Source organism: Eublepharis macularius, chromosome 5, assembly GCF_028583425.1.
Source record: "Eublepharis macularius isolate TG4126 chromosome 5, MPM_Emac_v1.0, whole genome shotgun sequence".
NCBI classification, from domain to species: domain Eukaryota; kingdom Metazoa; phylum Chordata; class Lepidosauria; order Squamata; family Eublepharidae; genus Eublepharis; species Eublepharis macularius.
Window position 1 is genome coordinate 9,750,593 of NC_072794.1, and position 20,220 is coordinate 9,770,812.

A 20,220-nucleotide genomic window follows, 5' to 3' on the forward strand; every position below is an offset into this window, starting at 1 on the left:
CAAAGAACACAACGCCCACAGCCTGGCAAGAGGAAAGTGGAAGAGAATTTAGGTGTTTCTCACACACCCAACATGTCACTCAGAGAGGCCTGCTTAGAGGCAAGCCTGTTTATGCTCCTTATTAAGAGAGACACGAATTGATATACGTCTTAAAATTCTGTCCTGGGAACAGCCGAACAATTCCGTGCAACTAAACCCATTTGCAAAGATCTTTTTATTTCGTGTGTAGCAGGAGGGTAGGGTTAAAAAAAAAAAAGAACAACAGATGGGCCTCTACCTGGAGAACAAGAATCAAGAGAGATCCTCTTTCTCTTCTGTGTAGGCAAGAAGGCATTATAAAGCTAGCAGGGCAAACCGACCTGCCTCTATATTCTAGGTGGCGGATGTTCCCTTTGCCTCCACGCTGGTCCATGCAGCTCCCAACCTGTCTGAGTGCCACCCACTGATCTGGAATCCCCAGTGGGGAATGAGAGGTATTCCCTCTACAGGGAAAAAAACCCCCAAACCCTGTCTCCCAGTGTCCTTCTGGCATCACTTCTGAGCACACGGGGAGTGACATCTCTCCCCTCCCTTCCTGCCACATCCTGGCATGGAACGTCTGGCCCAGTCTAGGCATGCAGCAGAGATGGTAAAGTGGGCTGTGCAGCATTTCAGGTCTGTGTTTCAACTGCTCCCTGCGAGTAGGAAACTAACTTCTGTCCAGTAAGCTGTTTCCCACTCCCCGTATTTGCAGAGAACTATTTATATGGAGAGGGGGGGGGTCCCATTTGGGATCTCTCTCTCCTTTTCCTTCTGCCAGAGGGCTCTACTGGGGCCTAGCAGTACCAAAGGCTGGGGCACATCTCAGACTCGGCCGCCTTGCAAATGGGGACGCTGGATACACCCACTGAACCGCTGAAGGTTGGCACAGGAACAATCAGTACTGCAAGGTAATAATTAATAGTGCACTTATATGCCACTCTTCTAGACAGATTAGTGCCCTACTGAAAGCAGTGACCAAAGTCAAGAGTTCTTATTACCCATGATACAGCTAGGGAGCTGAGCTGAGAGGAGTGGCTGACCCAAGGCCACATACTGAGCTTAGTTTGGTGAAGTGGTTAAGAGTGCGGGACTCTAGAAAACTGGATTTGACTCCCCACTCCTCCGCTTGAAGCCAGCTGGGTGACCTTGGGTCACTCGCAGCTCCCTCAGAGCTCTCTCAGCCCCACCCACCTCACAGGGTGTTTTGTTGTGGGGATAATGATAACATACTTTGTAAACCACTCTGAGTGGGTGTAAAGTCATCCTGAAGGGCAGTATATAAATCAAATGTCATTGTTGTTGTTATTTAGGGTGGGATTTGAACCAGCAGAGTGCGGATTTGCAGCAGCTCTCCTATGAAGGTGAAGGAAGGGAGGAAGGAACATGGCCGCACTCGCCCCTTTTCTCATTGTGTGCAACACAGACTGAAAGGAAGGACCTGACATCGCAAGCGTCTGTGGTTAGCAGAGAGTCTCGCTTTCAGATGCAGAAACAAGACCGTGCCATAAACTGATTCTAAAGTGCCAGGACTCTGAGCCCCTTCAGATATGGAATCTTCTTTCTGTCCCTGATCTTGTTAAAGCGGTGTGTGTGTGTGTGGGGGGGGGACTGAATAGACCCTAAAATGCCTCTGAACTATGGAAAAGGAGTTTTGCATCTGATGCCTAGGAGGTGCTGGATAGATTTAGGCTTATCATTCCCCCGCTGGTGGTATGGGATCCCTCGCCACCGGAAGGCACTTCCCACCACCATTCAGCTGGCTGGCGGGGGGGGGGGGAATGGCAGGAAATGGAGGGGGGATGTCAGCAGCGCACCCAATCCACTGACGGCATTCTGGGTGCACACAAGAGCAATGTCAGCACATTGCTGGGAACATTCTGGTATTTGGGCAAAACTCTATAGTTAATTCCCAGAGTTTTGCCCAAATACCAGAATGTTCACAGAGTCCTGCTGGCATCACCTCTGAGCACGTGGGAAGTGACACCAGCCAGGCGATGAAATGATATTGCTGTGATCTTCCTCCTGGTTGCTGGGGAGAACTCGCAATCCTAGCCAGACTCTGGAGCAAAGCGAAACATTGCAGCTTTCCTTAACTTTGAAGTAGGGGTGCCATCCCCTAGGGGCCAAACTGGAGCGGAGGGGCACAAGTCAATGGGTACTTATCCTCACATTTGTCCACCTGTCATGATGGAAAGTGACATTTCCAGCACAACGCAGAAGCTACAGGTCACGCATGTATGTGTGTGTGCGTGTGCTAAAAATTATCCCTTGGCACTATCTGTGGCTTCTGCATCACCTGCACACTTCACACCTGTGCCTCTCCCACAGTGCCTTTCCCCTGGCAGCCAGGTGAGTGGAGGCAGGGGATACTCTGCCAGGGGGTGGCATCCCTACTTTGCAGAGGCCACGAGCCTGTCTCTCCAGCACCTGGAAAACTGTAAGGCACACTCCAAATTGCAGAAGGAAAAGAAGAGAGAGAGAGAAAGATCCCAAATGGGACCCCCTCTCCATATAAATAGTTCTCTGCAAATACGGGGAGTGGGAAACAGCTTATTGGACAGAAGTTAGTTTCTTACTCGCAGGGAGCAGTTAAAACACAGACCAGAAATGCTGCACAGCCCACTTTATCATCTCTGCTGCATGCCTAGACTGGGCCAGAAGTTCCATGCCAGGATGTGGCAGGAAGGGAGGGGAGAGATTTTTTTTTTTTTAAAAGCAAAAAGCTAAGAGAACAGAGCTCACATTTCCAACTGCTGGCAAGGCAGATGTTGGAGCACCGCCCCCCCCCCCCTGGAAGAAAGCAAGTCATTTACAGCTGGCCCAACCTCCCAGCCGGACAGGAGGGGTCTACCTGAGAAATACCCAATAGGCTCTCTGGCCTGCAACTGATGATTTCCAATTTTTTAAATAAATGACATTCAGGAAGCTAGATTTTTGTGGCTGATTTCATATCCTGGCTGTCCCCCTCCCTTTGCACTCCTCCTACAAAATTGCTGGTAAGCTGCAAAGCCCTTTGGTATCTCAGAGTTATAAATTTGGATATAAAAGCCAGCAAGCAAAGTCTGACCTCCCTGAGAAGGAAAAAGAGAAGCCACTAAAAGCCTACCTAGGAATCAACACGGATGCCAGAGAGGAGAAGGAAAGGTGTCTTTAGAATGACAAGTTAAAATCTCTCAGAAATTCTTCTGTCGTATTTGGGTACTGGCAGCGACACACACACCAACATACAGAGTCCCAAGGAAAAGAAACACGCCACACCCATTTTCTGCATGCAAAAGATTAACAAACCTATACTTCCAAGGACACAAAATTAGCAATGGGTATACCATCATCCGTAACCAAACATGGTGTTGTGAGACAAGTTTGCACACACATGATTTTGAACATCCTCCTTCTCTTCAAAAATGTGGTTCCCGATAACCTGTTACGAACTGAGCACCACCCGCTCTGGCTGTGGCCCCCTTTCGACAAAGTAGATGCACAAACATGACTGCAAATTCAAAGGCCAGAACGATGCGCTTATGCCACCACTGATGTCATAGCTCCCCTCTGCATGAACGTGTGCGGGCGCCAGCTGCCAACTGGGTTTTCAGTGGCAGAGGGTGGGCTCCTTCCATGGCATGTGGCTACCCCATATGAATTCACAGCTGAGAGGAAAGGGTGGGGCTAGCACAGGAAGTAAAGGAGACAAAACAGTATAAAAGAAGGAGAGGGAAATGGGGGAGAAATGCAGAGAGGGAAATGCAAGGGAGAAAGTTGCTGTAAGCCAACCCAGCACTGAAGTTAGGTCAGCTGGGAAGTTTCTTCCTCCCCAACATTACATTTTTAGATTAGTGCATTGTATTAGCTGTTTGTAACACAAGCAAATTTGAGTGCTCTTCAAGTAGAAAGAGCAGCTCATTCTCCCTCCATATCATGACTTTGGAAGTTCTCATTGGGGTCCTGTCACAGACCTGTCACTTGGTGGCCAAAATGTATGCACCTGGACACTTTCAAATGCTACAGCAGAGCAGGAACTCATTCATAGGGGAGTCCATTTGCCCTACTGCTGTTCTGGCTAGCTTTAAAATGCACATGCTGGAGCACACTTAGGACAGGATGGGGAGACCCGGGTTCAAAGGCCATGTCTGCCATGAAACTCTCCACCTTTAAAACTTTAAAACCCGCACCTTTAAAACTGTTTTTTTTAAAAGGTGGGTAAAAAAACTCGCCTACCATATGCAAACACCTCTGCATGTGGAAATTAGCACAGCAAGGTAGCCAGGCTAGAACCCTGGTTTGCTAACTTTCTACATGCAGGGTTGTTGGTTTTTTTTTTTAAAGATGGGTAAAAGAACATTTAGTAATGAATCTGGGTCCAGATTTCAGTTCCACAGTTTCAGCTTGATCATACCACCTGTCAAGGGGACACTTCTGATTCCATGGAATCTAGCCAGCAGGTGATAACACAGCTTTCCACTTGGCAAGTGGCTCCTGGTGCCAGCACATATGGGCTGGGGTGCTTATTCTCTTCCTATTTTCTATTTCTGCATGCATGGAACTTCCTCACCCCCCTCCAACAAATTCTCCTTTTTCCTGATTTAAAAGACAGAGAAGTCCCACAGCGGTTCAGCAGAGAATGTATTAGAAAAGCCTGCCTAATCTGTAAAGGTACTGCTAAAGAATGAAGAGAGGGGGAAGAGAAACTTTATTTCATTTATACCCCAACTTTCTCCCCGATGGGAACCCAAAGCAGCTTACGTCATTCGTCTCTCCTCCTTTTTCTTTCTTCACAACAACCCTGTGAGGTAGGCTAAGTGGATATTGTATGACTGGCCCAAGGTCACCCAGCATACTTCCATGGCAGAGCAGGGAATCAAACCTGGGTCTTTCCAGATCCAATCCAGTCACTCTAGCCACTACACCACACTTGCTCTCTATGCTATCTTAGCACATTTCATTCATTCCAGAAAAAATATATAGACCTTTTTCCCCCGGTGGAAAAATTGAAAAAAGGCTCTTCAGAGAAAAATAAAATCCTCCCCCCTAAAGTTTTCCAGGCCTTTGCATCTGTACCCCTGGCTACTGCCCTACAAGTCCGAAGCATTTCCTGCTTTGGTACCACTGGTGGCACAGAAAAACGGACCCTGCCGCTAATTCTCCCTGCCCATCCCACCCCCGCAAGTTTCCTTTCTGCTCTCCTTAACTGGTTCCCACACAGACTTTGGGGTGCAGCCCAATGCTTGCAGCTCAGCAAACACGTGCAACTGTCAGAACAGGTCCCCAACACCTAAGGGGCTCATTCTGCATTGGCACAAAAAACAGGTTTGATTTTGGCACTAGCCTGGCTGCTCGCGGGCAGAAACACATGCCATTTTCACCGCATCCAAAAACCTGAACAGTGCCAACCCACTCCCCCGCCTGGTATCCTGTACATACCACAGGCAAATGGTAACTTGTTAACATGCAAGATAGGTGAATAAGCAAAGGGGGGGGGATCAGAGATGTCCTGGAGGTCATCCTTAGCAGTGAGCAATTATGCATGGTGCAGATATTTCATAAATGTTGTCAGGCCCCTCCATGGGCATTTTTTCTCCTGGACTGAACAGCACGCAACTCCTTCGCCTTTCTTCTTAGGGAACGTGCTCCAAACGATCTACTTGGAATGTTTTCTTTTTAATTTTTTCCTCTGCGCCAAGAGCACCACAAGCCATGCTCAAAAGTATGATGGGTGCCATTCCAGTACATACCCAGCCTTGGTCTTGCTTTCGCAGCAGCACTAGGGCTCCAAGCTTCCCCAGTCCTCTCTGGCCACGCCCCGGCACCACCAGGGACAAGCCACTCACCTGCTCCCCAAGCTTTTGATACCAAAGGTGCAAACTTTCTGGAATAAAACCAGAAGCATAATATATTTCTAAACCAGCTCCCAGAACAATTGGCAAGCATCTTTCTTTGCAATGGCAGAATAGTTCAGTTTAATAATTATGACATCCCTACTTAAGAACGTGGGGAGATAACCTGATTTTTGGGCTGCAGTGATGCCTCTGGGCTGTGGCAGGGAATCCCAGCGTCCCCTCTCTCAGGGCACCTGCTCTGCTTATGTACTAGCAGAGACTCCAGAGTGGGGGAGAGAGATAATATGGCACAAAAACTTCGCCAGTGAGGAAACGGGTCATGGCTCAGTGGCACAGCATGCTCAATCCCAGCTCTAAAGGAAAATGAAACTCACTGCCACAAGGAGTGGCAAGAGCCATTAACATCCCTGCCAAAGAAAGTATATTGGCCTAAATGGAGGAATGGCTCCACTTAGTGTAAGCGCCTTCAGATGTTTCGAGAGCATGTTCTCCGGGCCCTTTCATGGCACACCAGCACACCCACACTTTGGGACACAGATCCAACGCGAGGTGTTTCCTGCTCAAAATTGCCACAAGATAGAGCAACAACCTTTCAGTTAAGATGAGGACAAATTCACAGAAGATGCCCATCAATGGTTGTTTTTTTGGGAGGGGGGGGTACCTAGCTGAAGCCTCCAGATTCAGAGGTGATCTATATTCTTATGAAACAGTCTCCACAGCTACTCCACCAACTGCGCTCTGTGCAGACCAAAAGGGTTACGAATGGTGCAGACTGCAGAGAATGCAGAGCTCTAATGGCTTCCAATTGATCTGCTGAGTCACTTGTAAAATGTGGTGAGGATAGTTACAAAACTTGGGTTGCTGCGGGGGAGCAGAGAGACATCTGTTGCACGACAAAGTGTCACAGATCCAGGAGTCAGCCGTGTTAGTCTGTGGCTGCAAAATAGTAAAGAGTCCAGTAGCACCTTTAAGACTAACCAACTTTATTGTAGCATAAACTTTTGAGAACCACAGCTCTCTTCGTCTGACGATGCATCTGACGAAGAGAGCTGTGGTTCTCAAAAGCTTATGCTACAATAAAGTTGCATCTGACGAAGAGAGCTGTGGTTCTCGAAAGCTTATGCTACAATAAAGTTGCATCTGACGAAGAGAGCTGTGGTTCTCGAAAGCTTATGCTACAATAAAGTTGCATCTGACGAAGAGAGCTGCAGTTCTCAAAAGCTTAAGCTACAATAAAGTTGGTTAGTCTTAAAGGTGCTACTGGATTCTTTACTATATGACAAAGTGTGTGTGTAGGTGGGAAGCACTTTTCACAAGGGGAGAAAAGTTAGACAAAATTACTCTAGCCTCTCTGGAAAGTGTTTTTCCCCCCATGATAGCCAGCTGCTATGACTGGGATTATTCCCCGTGGACTGGAATATTCCCCGCGGACTTTCCCATTGGAAAGTCAGTAGAACCTTGGAACTTGGGAGATCTGGCTTCCAAGGAAGCCCCTGGCTCCCTGCAGCTCAGCTTGTAACCCTCTGCTCTCAATAATTACATTAAGGATGAAAGTTTACAGGTTGAGGAAAAACGTATCAGTCGGCCTTCCTTTCTTGCTCTCTCCAATTTGTTTCCAGCTGGTTTTGGAAATGAAAAGAACGCGCCAGCAAGGCCATTCACAGCCGTTCTTTCCCTTTGCCAAATTCCTGAAGAATGCAAGTAGAAGAGAGGAATAAAGCGGGGAGAGCACTCCTCTGCCACCCCAACTGGAGAATGGGACTTGGTTGAGATTTGCCATGGGCCCCTACCTCTCTTAAGGCATGGGAGCCAAAGAGCCAAATCAAGAGGCAGCAAATGGCACACCAAACAGGCACAACGTGGGCACTAGACACCATATTTGGTTTCAAATTTTGCATGGGCTGGGAACTCTTTCAATGGCGGCTCATTCTGAAACAATACCCCCAGTCTCCCATGAAACCTTATAAGGATTTGAGAACAAGGGAGAACCAGGGGGTTCTTTGGAGAGAGGGATTATTGCTGTCCCACCTGAACCAGGTGCATGCCCTAAAGACAACCCAATTCTCCCTGGGCGAGGAAAGATCAGTCATGGTGGAACATTACATTGAGGAGAAAAGAGTGTCTAGAGCACTGGAATACATTAGGGGAAGACGAGGATCAAGCCCCACTCACCTTGGAGTGACCGGCTGCTTCTGTCTCAACATCATCAGCCTCCCAGGGATTCTGTGAGATCAAATGGAGGGGGGGGAGAACCGCCTGCGCCACCCTCTGCTCTGCAGAGGAAGGGTGAGATAAAACTCCCCATGATCCCTAAACAGTGAAATAAATCCACTTGTTCTTCTCAAAGGACCCCTGCAATAGCTCCAGTTTGAAAGCCACCATTTCATATTTGTGGAAAAACAGCCCTCGTGAGAAAAAGCTACATCCGAGAAAGCACTAGTGCACTGTTTCCAATACAGGGGATTTCAGTATTTTACCCCTTTGTGTGCGTAAATGGGGAAGGGAGACGAGCATTTTTTCATATGACAAAGGCGAGAACCAAGCAATGAAGTTGATAAAGTGCACTGAAAGTGCAAAATCCACCTCAAACGATTGATAAAGTGCATTGAAAGTGCATTATCCAACGTGTGCGGAATCAGGCTGATTCCACACATGTTGGATAATGCACTTTCAATGCACTTTATCAATCGTTTGAGGTGGATTTTTTGTTCCGCACACCAAAAAATCTGTCCCAAATGATCTATAAAAAGGATTTGGAAGTGCATTATCCAACGTGTGCGGAATCACGTTTGGTTAAAGCCTTGGTCCCACCTTGGGTGGAAAGGTGGCATGCTAATATTTTAAATAAATAAACCATCTCAAGACTAAATACGGGATTTGGAAGGATTCAAGGCAGCTGTTACCACACTGGGCCCGACCCAAGTTCAAACTCCAAGCTGAGCCAGCGGCACTCTCTACTACCCAAGGATGTTACCATCTACTGCCTAAAACAACAGCAGAGGACTTGGTCCCAGCAGAGCCGGGTTCAAACTTCCTCTTGCCCAAAAGCGTAAAGAGAAGGCTCACCCTCTTTCTCCATAACCTACTTTACAAAGTTCTCATGAGGAATACAGCAAAAAGTTGGCCTCTGCCCCGAAGAACTTACAATTTACATTTTTGGCCAGAGGGGTGGAGAGAGATAACAAAAAGGAAGAGGAAAATGAAGGCTGGAAAAGCAATTTCAAGGAGGGATTTTTAAGAAGGGTGGGACAATGGCAGTACCACACATAAACCCCCATTCCTGTTCAAATTTGAGTTTTTTCAAAAGGTAATTTCCCCACGATACCCCCCTGATGTTAGAGTATCACTCCCCAATGCCATTAAATCCTGCTTTACAATCTCCCACTACCATCACCACTACAATTCTCTTGTAGAGCTATTTTTGGCAGCCTCAGCAAGAAGGGAGGAGCAGGGGGAAAAATCAAATGTACTTCCTGGTTGATCCTATTCACATGCTGAAGCGTTCGGATTCAGAACGGCCCCAGGGCTAGATTTCAGATCAGACCCCAAACTATCTCTGCAAGTAGATACAGCCACAGTAGAGGGGTGAAAAGGCCTGCAAGCAGCTGGCTAAATGATCTGCCCAGAGTGTGTTTCATCACAAGCTGCAAACAGGCCACAGGTTAATTCCGGAAAAATATATTATACATACAAAAAGCAAGCACTGAGAATTACAGTGGGTGGCCTCCTTTGCCACCAGCTGGGGCCTTCGTTCCATTCCTCCCCTCACTCGGTTCCCCAAAGATATTTTAGTTTGCAGAAGTTTTACAAGCAAAAAGAAATTTCAAGCAAAAAGAAATGTAGCTTTTATGGTGTGTGTGGGGGGGGGTGATGTTCAACTGGGCACCCCACCTTCTCAAACTGGTTCAGGGAACAGTCCTCTTTCTCCAGACACAACTCAAAAAAACCTTCCTGAGCTCGCAAAGCAGGCTGAACAAAACAAATGGGGGGCAGGGAGGAAAGAGGCCTGGGAGCGCAGGGATTTTTATCTGTATTATTAATAAAGCAACACAAAGAGCAAGTTACAAAACCGGGATTGCGACAAGGAAAAAATCCATGTGAAAGCCTTTTCTAAAAGCATATCTACACTGCAACAGTTGGTTAAAAGGGTTTTTCAAGGAGGGGATGGAGAAGGAAGAACCCAGAGGGCATGGAAAAGGCGAAAACGACCTTTTTCTTTCTCTTTTCCTGTCCCCCCATGGGAGGCCTGATCCAATCTGGCCCACAGAGTCTTCTCCACACAATCAGAGACAAAAAAAAGCTGAACAGCGCAACATTTTGGGCTCCTTCCCTTTGCTTGCTTTCCACGATCCAGATGTTCAACTGCAACCCTTCATCACCACCCCCAATGCCTGCAAGGATGGAGGAGCGCTTACTTCGATGCTTTGTGTCTGGTCTGGTTTTTCTTCCTCTCCCAACCGCCCCCCCTCTACAAACACACCCATATTATGGAAGTTACTGGGGGGGCGGGAGGGGGGAAGCATCCACTAGAAAATCAGAAACAAAATTCTAATAAAGCCCTTCGGCTTCCAGGACACATCCAAATTTGCTTCCCATCCCCCAATACCATCATTAAAAAAACCCTCTCATCCAGCAGCTAAACCACCCATGGCGTCCAGGTTGGGCTGTTTTTCCAAACGCAACTTAAAAGGTTTTCTTTAAAAAAAATGAAAAAGAAATTCCACGTTCTAAATATTCATCAAGGAAACCAGGTAAGTTGCTTCCTTCTTTTTCCCAAAACCAGGAAGAGGCCAACCCACTTCAAATGTACAGACAAACAAACCTCCCCATTCACCTCCCCCACTCAAAATTCACTTCTTTTTTTTACACAAAGGTCAGTCTTTCAAAAGACCTTTTCAATATTTTGGGCCCAGTTTCAGAGAGAAACTGGTCAATCAGTCTATATATGGGGAAGGGCCGCATTGTACATATAGAATGCCATCTCCTCCATCCCATGTGGGGATAGAAAGATGGCATTGTCTACAGTAGGCTGTAGATTATAAAAAGGGCTCACAAAGGTAAATGGGGTGGGGGGGACTGATTATGCAAAGGAGAGCTGAGGGCCAACAGCCAGACGCCCCCCCCCCGGGGGCAGCTTTGGGGAAAGCAACAGGGCAGGAGGTTCTCAGCCTACCAACTTCCAACCCCCCCATCACCCCCCAACTTTCATTTCCTTCTCCTGCTCCCCCTGCAAATTCTGTCCTGGGGACTCCCTCCAGAACACAGGCAGGGAGTGCAAGAGGGAGGGGGCTTTTTAGCAAGCCCCTCCAGGCTCTAGCAAATGTTGAGCAACCCCCACATGCAAACTCCTTCTGTGCCCCTCCACAGGATGCAACATATTAAGGGGGGCAAGGAAGCCAAGCAAAAGGAGACACCCCCCCCCCATTCAGCCTCCTGCCCCCCTTCCCTGGGCGACTCACCTGCCTGTCCTCCCCCCTCCGGGTGCTTCAGAGGCAGGGGCCCCCTCGGGGCCTGCCCCCCAGCAGGCCCTCCATCGGCGGCGGCTCCTCTCGGCTCTTTAAACCTCTTTCTCTCCCCGCACAGGCAAAAAAAAAAAAAAAAAGCAACGCCTTTACGCCACCGGCGTAAGGCTCCGCAGTGCTCTATGAGGCTTACGCCACGCCGCCAGCGCAAGTAGCGTTGGTGAATAGCGGACTCGGAAGCCGAAGCGACTCCGTCTGGCCCTCCGGAGGGGCCCTCCCGTAAGGGGTTTTGGCGCATGCGTGGAGGGGAAGGGAAGCAGGGAGGAGGTTGGAGCCTCTGTGGCTGTTGGGGAAGATTTCCGGTTGCAGGTTGCAGCGGCATCCATGTGAGGGGCAAATTCTACTTTTTGTTGTATGCGTGGAAAGGATATATATTACAAAGCATGTACGGTTTAAAAAATACCTGCTTCGAGTTTTTACATTAGCGTTCCCCCTCTAAAAATGTATGTATATATAAGATATATACATATATACATTGTATATATTGGCTAATGTCAGCCCTAGAATTGCTTGTGTTCCCTTTCAGCATTTCTTCAACTCTGATTGTATTGAATTCTTGCTAATGCTATGTCTTTGTAAATTTACCCTATGGCATTGTTTATGGAAATGCCCTTGATATTAATTGTACTAAGCTCACACTGTGTAATCAGCCTTGAGTCTCAGTGAGAAAGGCAGACTATAAATGACATAAATAAAATAAATATTATATATATTATGTACTCCTATTTATTACACACACACACACACAATACTATATATATTTTCTGCTCAAAGGTGAAATTGTTGACCTACTCCTAACAAGTACATGTAACTTGTCACAAAAATTGGCTTCTGCGCCAGATGACTGGAAAATAGCAAATATCACCCCAATTTTTTAAAAAGAGCCCGGAGAGGATCGAGAGAATTACATGCCAGTTAGCCCAACCTCTGTCCCAGATGGAATTACTTATGCTCCGTTTCAACATTTCTTCAGCTCTGTATTGGATTGCTGCTGGTTTTTAAATCTTTGCAGATTTGCATTTACATTGACCAAAATGTCCTGGATATTGATTGTACTGACTCACACTGTGTAATCTGCCTTGAGACTTGGTGACAAAGGCATACTATAAATGACGTAAATAAGTTTATTTATTATTAAATTTCATTTATTTATTTATTTAAGACATTTTTCCACCTGCCCCACAAGCGGGCTCAGGGTGGATTACGTCAATAAAAACATTTCATACAATTTACATCATAAAAGCAATAAAATTTATAGTCCACTCTCCCCACAAGCAGGCTTAGACCAGATAACCTCACATATCATATATCACAATTTTTTTTTATTTTTATATTTCAATTTATATACCGCCCATCCGCAGGGGCTCTGGGCAGTGAACAAGTTAAAATCAAGAAAAACAAGAAAACAACAATATTAAAATCAACATACAAAACAATAATGAAATAAATTAACCAAGTGCAATGGTGGGGAGAACCCCCCCACCCCAAAGCTGGGAGGCCGACATGGCATCACCCCCTTCAACCACCGAACACCTGGCAGAACAGCTCTGTCTTACAAGCCCGGCGGAACGATAATATGTCCCGCTGGGTGCAGGTCTCCATTGACAGAGCGTTCCACCAGGCTGGGGCCAGGACTGAAAAGGCCCTGGCCCTGGTTGAAGCGAGGCAGGCTTCCTTAGGGCTGGGGACCACCAGTAAACATTCATCCGCTGATCGAAGCGGTCTCTGGGAACATACAGGGAGAGGCGCTCCCGAAGATATGCCAGTCCCAACCCGCTCAGGGCTTTAAAGGTAAGAACCAATACCTTGAACCTGATTCGGAATCAGGTTCCGATAAAATCACATTTAAATCACAATCCAATAAAATTACATTTAAAAGAAAAGCATACAGTTCAATGAACATAGACAGGGCTTTTTTCTGGTGAAAGAGGTGGTGGAACTGAGTGGGTTGCCCTCGGAGAAAATGGTCACATGGCTGGTGGCCCCGCCCCGATCTCCAGACAGAGGGGAGTTGAGATTGCCCTCTGCGCCGCTGAGCGGCGCAGAGGGCAATCTCAACTCCCCCCTGTCTGGAGATTAGGGGGCGGGGCCACCGGCCATGTGACCATTTTCAAGAGGTGCCGGAACTCCGTTCCACCATGTTCCCGCTGAAAAAAAGCCCTGAACATAGATAAGCAGAAACGGTATGAAAGAGAACTTAAGCGCACCAAGGAATGAAGTCTGCTGAGGGAAAATCAGCCTGGCTTCTGCAGACAGAAGTCCCGCCTCACCAACCTTTTGGAGTTCCGGGGACTGGTGAACATGCATAAGGGCGATCCAGTAGGCATCCTACACTTGGACTTCCTAAAGGATTGTGACAAGCTGCCTCCCCAAAGACTACTCAGAAAGCCTAGCAATGTTGGGATAAAAGCAGGGGTTATGAATTAAAAGTTGATTAATGGCAGGAAGCAGAGAGTACGAATAAGTGGGCAGTTCTTGTACTGGGGGAAAGAGAGCAGTAGAGTCCCACAAGAATTGGTATTGGGACTGGTAGGGTTGCCAGCTCCAGGTTGGGAAATTCCTGGAGATTTGGGGGTTGTTGCCTGGAGTGAACTGGGTTTCAGGAAGGGAGGGACCTCGGCAGGGTATATTGCCATACACTACACCATTTAAAGCTGCCCTTTTCTCCAGGTGAACTCATCTCTGTCGCCTGGAGATTAGTTGTAATTTCGGGAGATCTCCAGCCACCACCTGGACGTTGGCAAGCCTAGGGACCAGTGCTATTTAATTTGTTCATAAATGGTGTGGAATGGGGGGATGGCTAAGAATCTCTCTACGCAAGAGGCTTGGGCACGATTTCAAGTGTCAGGAACTGCAAGTTTACTTGGGAAATGTAGTATATCAAAGAACAGCCACTTGGGAATGAATCTCACAGTGCGCTCCTCTGCTGCGAAGAGCAGTGCAAGGGATACTCTCTCGCGCTCTTGCCAAAACAAAAACCCGCTCAGGTTGGGTTTTCGTCCGGAAGCTTGTGGGTGAGGGGATCTGACTGGAGGCAAGACATCTAGGGCGGCTTTTCACAAGAGAGAAGCTCCGTGTGGATTAAATGTAAGGTAATGCATATTGGAATAAAAATACTAATATGAAATATACACCAATGGAGTCTGAACTGGCTGAGACTGTGCATCTCTCTATCCAAGATGCCTCGTTGCGTGTTTGTCAAGTGTAGGGGGATGCAATGTCAGCCGGGAAGCGTAGTTTTAAACGACAGAGCCGGAGGAGATTGCTCCTCAGAGGGTTTGCTGATTTCATCTTCGCCTCCCAAAGGCTCTGTCAATTTTACTCCTCCAGTCCAAAACTGTGTGGGATCGTAACCAGAGGGCAGCCAGGAATGGAAATGGGCTGGGGCTGCCTTTCCGGAGCCAGACTTGGACCTGGAGAGGTTCTAATGGGCTGAAGTTTCCCTTCTGGCATTTCACAGATCCTTCACTCAGCTCCAGTGTATAGCAAAGCCTTTGCCCTGCTGCCGGCTCTGTCCTTTTAAACTACCCTTCCTGGCTAACACTGCATCTCCTGACCTGTTGGTGCACTGTATGACATTATACCCTGCCAAACTTCCTCCCCAAACCCTGCTCTCTCCAGGTTCCACCTCCAAATCTCCAGGAATTTCTTAATCTGGACCTGGAACTCTATAACACCAGTTCTCTGCTATATCATGGGGTTGCCAGCCTCCAGCTGGTGGCTGGAGATCTCCTAGAATTACTGTTCTCCAGGCCACAGAGATCAGTTTCCCGGGAGAAAATGCTGCTCTGCAGGGTGGAATCTATGGCATTATAACCCATTGAGGCCCCTCTCCAAACTCTGCACTCCCCAGACTCCATCCCCAAATCTCCAGGTGTTTCCCAACCTGGAACTGGCAACCTTAGCTACATGTAGGGCCAAAACAGCAGAATTAGTCTTAAAATTATAGGACAAGACCAGGTGAAAATATTCTGCTCATTTGCAATGTTTTGAAATAGACCGGACTTTCCGTCCTCCCCCAAAAAGGCATTTTACTAGATTCAGAGGTAGACAGCATCTGTTCATGGAGGTTCCATTATCACTCCTCTGTGTGGCTCAAGTGGGCGGTTAGACGTGCATAGGTGTCGCACGGGGACCGGAAGTGAGGGCCGCGCGGCTTCTTTCTCGCCTCCTTGGAAAGGGGAGGAAGAGGTGACGTAAAGCACGCCAGAGAATCCGGCGGCCTCGAGTGGGAGGGGCCAGGCGGGAAAGCGGGCTGGGGCAAGGGCAATTTTTACGACAGTAGCCAAGCTCACCGACGGCGATCCTATAACCCTTTCGTGTCCAGTTTTTCTCCCTTTCTCCCTCCCAAAGGTTTCTTACGGCCGTGATTGAACAATGAAAATCTGACTCCAGCATTCCCTGTTTCCATGCATGCGGGTGTCCCCTCAAAGCTCACAACAATCCCCTCCCCTTTTTCCATCAGAGGTAGACTGCACCTGCAAAGGAGGCTCTACTAGCCATCGACTGCTAGACCTCCTTTTTCAGGAATTTACTCCCCTTCCTAAGCAAACAAGGGTGGTGGCCAGTCTTCTAGGGCTGCCAGCTCTGGGTTGAGAAATTCCTGGAGCTTTGGAGGGGGGGGCGTGGAACCGGAGGAAGATGGGGTTTGGGGAAAAAGGACCTTATCAGGGTATATTACCATAGAGTGCCCTCAAAAGCAGTTATTTCCTCGAGGGGAACTGGTCTCTGTCCTCTGAGATCAGTTGTAATTCCAGGATATTTCTAGGTCTTCTCTGTAAAAGTCAATCATGCTAGGAAAAGTGGAATGAAGTAGGAAAAGAGGAAGACCTATAATGAGATGGTTTGACTCAATAAAAGAAGCCATGTCCCCCAGTTTGCAAGATCTGCGCAAGTCTGTTAATGATAGAACAGTTTGGAGGTCTTTCATTCATAGGGTCGCTATAGGTCAGAAGCAACTTGATGGCACCTAACACACACACTCCCTGGCTCATCTAGCAACAAGTTCCACACAAGATTATACGCCAGGGCAAGAATCACTTTTAAAGCGAACTTCCGCAACATACTTTGCTTGAAAATGTATTATTCGCTATATGCACTTCAACAACACCCCTGCTTTTCCCCCTGGGGACCCACAGCAACTTATGTTGTTCTCTTACCCTTCATTTTACCCACACAACAACCCTGTAAGGGAGGTTAGGCTAAGACAGCATGATTAGCCCACGGTCTGGATTTGGACCGTGGTCTCCCCAAGACTAACCACTGACTCTCAAGCCAGTTTAAATGTTAAAATACCGATGAATACCCAAGTTTCATTGATGCTCTGCAACTGTACTGCTAAATAACATGCCTGCCGACCTCTAATCATTTTCCTCCTGGCTGTTTCCCCCATCTATGATCATGTCAGCAAGCCCAGGGGGAGGGGGGGGGGGAGGCATTGGCAGGTTTTGAGCTTTCAAATTTTTGCCAGTTCTGTGTAAGATGGCTGTCCTGTTGCACCCATCTTTTTGTCTGCTGTTGTGGATCTGAACAACCAAAATCCTGCCTGTCTCTATGCAACAGACTCTGTTATTTGCACCTGTGCCTAACTTGAGTTTTGCCTTCTGGAACTACTGTGATATGTATAGTTAGAGCTTAAATGCTAAGGTTTTGTTGTTTTATCCCCACAGTCTGTCTTGTCTTTTTGAATATCTTTGCACCTTAAATAAATAATTATATATTTTTTTTAAAAAAATACCGATGAAAACACGCTAAAAAAATGTGCACCCATTTTTGCCAATTCAGCCTCAGCAGGGGACCTTTAAATTCTAGCATTACAAAAGAACATTTCTTCACTCTGCAAAGACTCTAGTTTCAAGTTTCTTTGTCAGCAGATGGGGAGGGGCATTCAGCACAGTCTCAGAGGGGCCAGTTTCTGACATCACTTTCCTAGCACCTTCCTGAGTGGCAAACACAGCTGTAAGTAAACAAAGTGGAAAAATAAAGGTTTGTTGTCGATTTTCCCCATTTTCCTTTCACTATATTTGCTGTATTGGACAGCTGCTCACCTGGATTAAGGAAGAGTAGAATGTCAGAAACTGTAACATCTCCCCGAGCATTGCAAGAATGCAGCATATAGCATACATCTTATGCCCACAGCCTTTGTGGCCTACCTTTGGACCCAGCGAGACAGCTTCTGAAAGAAAAGTCTGCTTCAAAAAAACCCAAATGCTTTAAAAATAATTGAGCACAAAACATTGCTAGAAAAATGCTTTTAAAAATCAACTGCAAGAGAATATTTTTTTTGCAAAGGCTGACATAATTTTATCTTTAAAAATATCCTTTTATAGAACTAGTTTGATACTCGTACTTTGCTACGGTATTTAACTACTTTAAATTTATTTTATTTAGAGGAGGAGGGGTGCAAGCAGGCAGGAGCCTGCCAGCCACACAGGAAAGCCAGGCCCCACAGGGAGATTGGCAACCCTAGTGAACATTTAGGGAAAGACTGGGAGGTGCAGCTGACCTCAGGACACATTCAATGACTCCCAATAGCAACTGCATAGTGTTTAGAATGTGGGGGGTGGGGACCAATCAGGTCAAATATGCAAATGACCTTGAAAGGCTGGCCCAATCAGGGAAAAGTGGCCAAGCTGGCAATGAGCGGAGGCACAAGGCGGTAGCAGCCTGCCAGCCACACAGGGAAGCTGAATCCCTTTGGGAAAACACATTGTATCCCTTTTGACCCCCTTAGGGGTAAATTTCTTAAAATCCCCTTAATGGGTGTTTACATCATGAAAGGAATGTTCTCCCCAAATTTCATGTTTCCAGGTCCAGGGGTTTGGGCTGGGCATTGATGAGTCAGTCAGGACACTTGTCTTTAAATATATAGATTAGGCCTTGACCAATTTTCAAACACACACTGAGGGAGCTCAAGAAAGTCCCCCAAATAAGCTTCAGAAGTTGGGTGTTCCTCCCAACAAGAATGCCACCCAATGTTAATCCTTATTAGGAGATCCAGAGGTAAAGGTGGGCTGGTACCAGAACAAGCGGGCATGCCCCCATCCGGTTCACATCAGAAAACTAGCCCTCCAAATTGTGTCTGGAATCAAATAGGAAGGCAACTAAGATGAAGCAGGCTTTGGCCTTTGGCAATGCCAACAGCGAAATCACACCAGGAAGACACTGTCGTTCCAGGAGCTTGGCACAACGTCCTGCCACCTGTAAGCAGTGTGAAAACGGCCACAATCTACTTTGTTCTCCCTTCTGGACCGTATCCTCCCAAGAACTCTGTGAGACAGTCAAGGCTGAGGGAGAGTGACTGCCCCAAGGTCACACAGTGGATTTCATGTAAGAATCTGAACCTTCTCCCCTTCCACTCTCAGCTCAGCACTTTAATACCTGTGCCCCAATGACTCAATGGGCTTTTAGTTATTTTTAGGATTCCCTTTAAAAAAATACTTAGCAGAGGGCTTGGCTGCCAACTGTGGGGTTGAGACATGGTCAAGGAAACCTGGAAGCGATCGCATCTGAAGCATTTAACTGTAAAATCCTAAGCAGAGTTACTCCAGTCCAAGTCCAGTAACTCTGCTCAGGACGCCACTGTAAACCTGCTTAAATGGAAGCCCTGTGGTGGAACTGAGTGGGTTGCCCTCAGAGAAAATGGCCACATGGCTGGCGGCCCCGCCCCCTGATCTCCAGACAGAGGGGAGTTGAGATTGCCCTCCGCGGAGGGCAATCTCAACTCCCCTCTGTCTGGAGATCAGGGGGCGGGGCCACCAGCCATGTGGCCATTTTCAAGAGGTTCTGGAGCTCCGTTCCCCCTGAAAAAAAGCCCTGCATATATATCAGTCAAAAGCTGTTCAAGTCTACCCTAATTTGTGTGTCCAATGCCCTTTTAGAAGGCACTAGCCGTGCTGACTTCCATCTGTGCCTCCATGCCTAGAGGGCCCACCCCCAAATAGCATGCCTGATGCTCAGGGGACACCGTCTGTTAAAAAACCAGAGCCCCACAAGTCTTTTAGAAACTGGCTCCCTTTATAACAGGGAGATGGCCACCCTGGAAAAGGGCACAGGCAGGAGTATTTGCATGACCCACGTCCTGCCACCCATGTCTACAGCTCCGTAAACAATTTAATCACCAAAGTGAACTCAAGTTGCTTTTCGAGGTAGAGTTTTACCCAAGACTGGAGTGTGGTTTTGCACTGCTTTCTGTCATGTTTAAGCCTGCGGAACTGGCTGACATTGCATTCACCACACCCCTCTGGCTCCGCAGCAGGGGACGTGGGTTATGTGCTCTGCTCGTGAGCTCCTGGCAGAACCGGCTGATGGCTGGCCCTCAAGCTCAATCCAGTGGGGATCTTCTTAAGTTCTTCCTGCCAGCAGGGATCACTCAACACCTGAAGTACCATGCAGTCATGCATCCGTAGCAACCATTTAAGACAAGGCATGGCTGGGTATCCACCCAGGTTCAGAAATAGTCCACCTGCATGCTGGTCGTTGGGGAAGATGCAAGAAATACAACCAGCTTTTTCAGAGGCTGCAACTGAACAAATTCTGACCCCTGCAAGAAGGAATAACCAGGAGATTGGAATTCATTAACTGACACCCTCATTCCAGCGCATGAACAAATATTAAAGGAGGGCTATTAACGACCCAAACATAACTTGCTCTCTCTGGTTTTGGTTTTCAATATTTACATTTTCATAAATGGACAAAGACCACCATAAATCCTCTCAGACTGCAGACATTCATAGTTTACCACACAGGGAAACTCAGGATGGCTCTTTTAAGCTAACAGAATAAACTCATATTCCTTACAGCTCACTCTCAAGGCCTGTGAGGGAAACCTTCTGTTAAGAGTA

The 20,220-nt window shown here is 47.3% G+C and overlaps 1 protein-coding gene across 1 annotated transcript in view; it reads right to left on the reverse strand.

Annotated features, from left to right (window-relative positions):
- The window catches only part of CSNK1G2 (casein kinase 1 gamma 2), a 71,449-nt gene extending 59,923 nt beyond the window's left edge, over window positions 1-11,526 (reverse strand). The window contains exon 1 of the mRNA XM_054979928.1: window positions 11,315-11,526. The gene's annotated coding sequence lies outside the window, so the exon portion shown is untranslated. The remainder of the gene's footprint in view (window positions 1-11,314) is intronic.
- Between the last annotated feature and the right edge of the window lie 8,694 nt (window positions 11,527-20,220).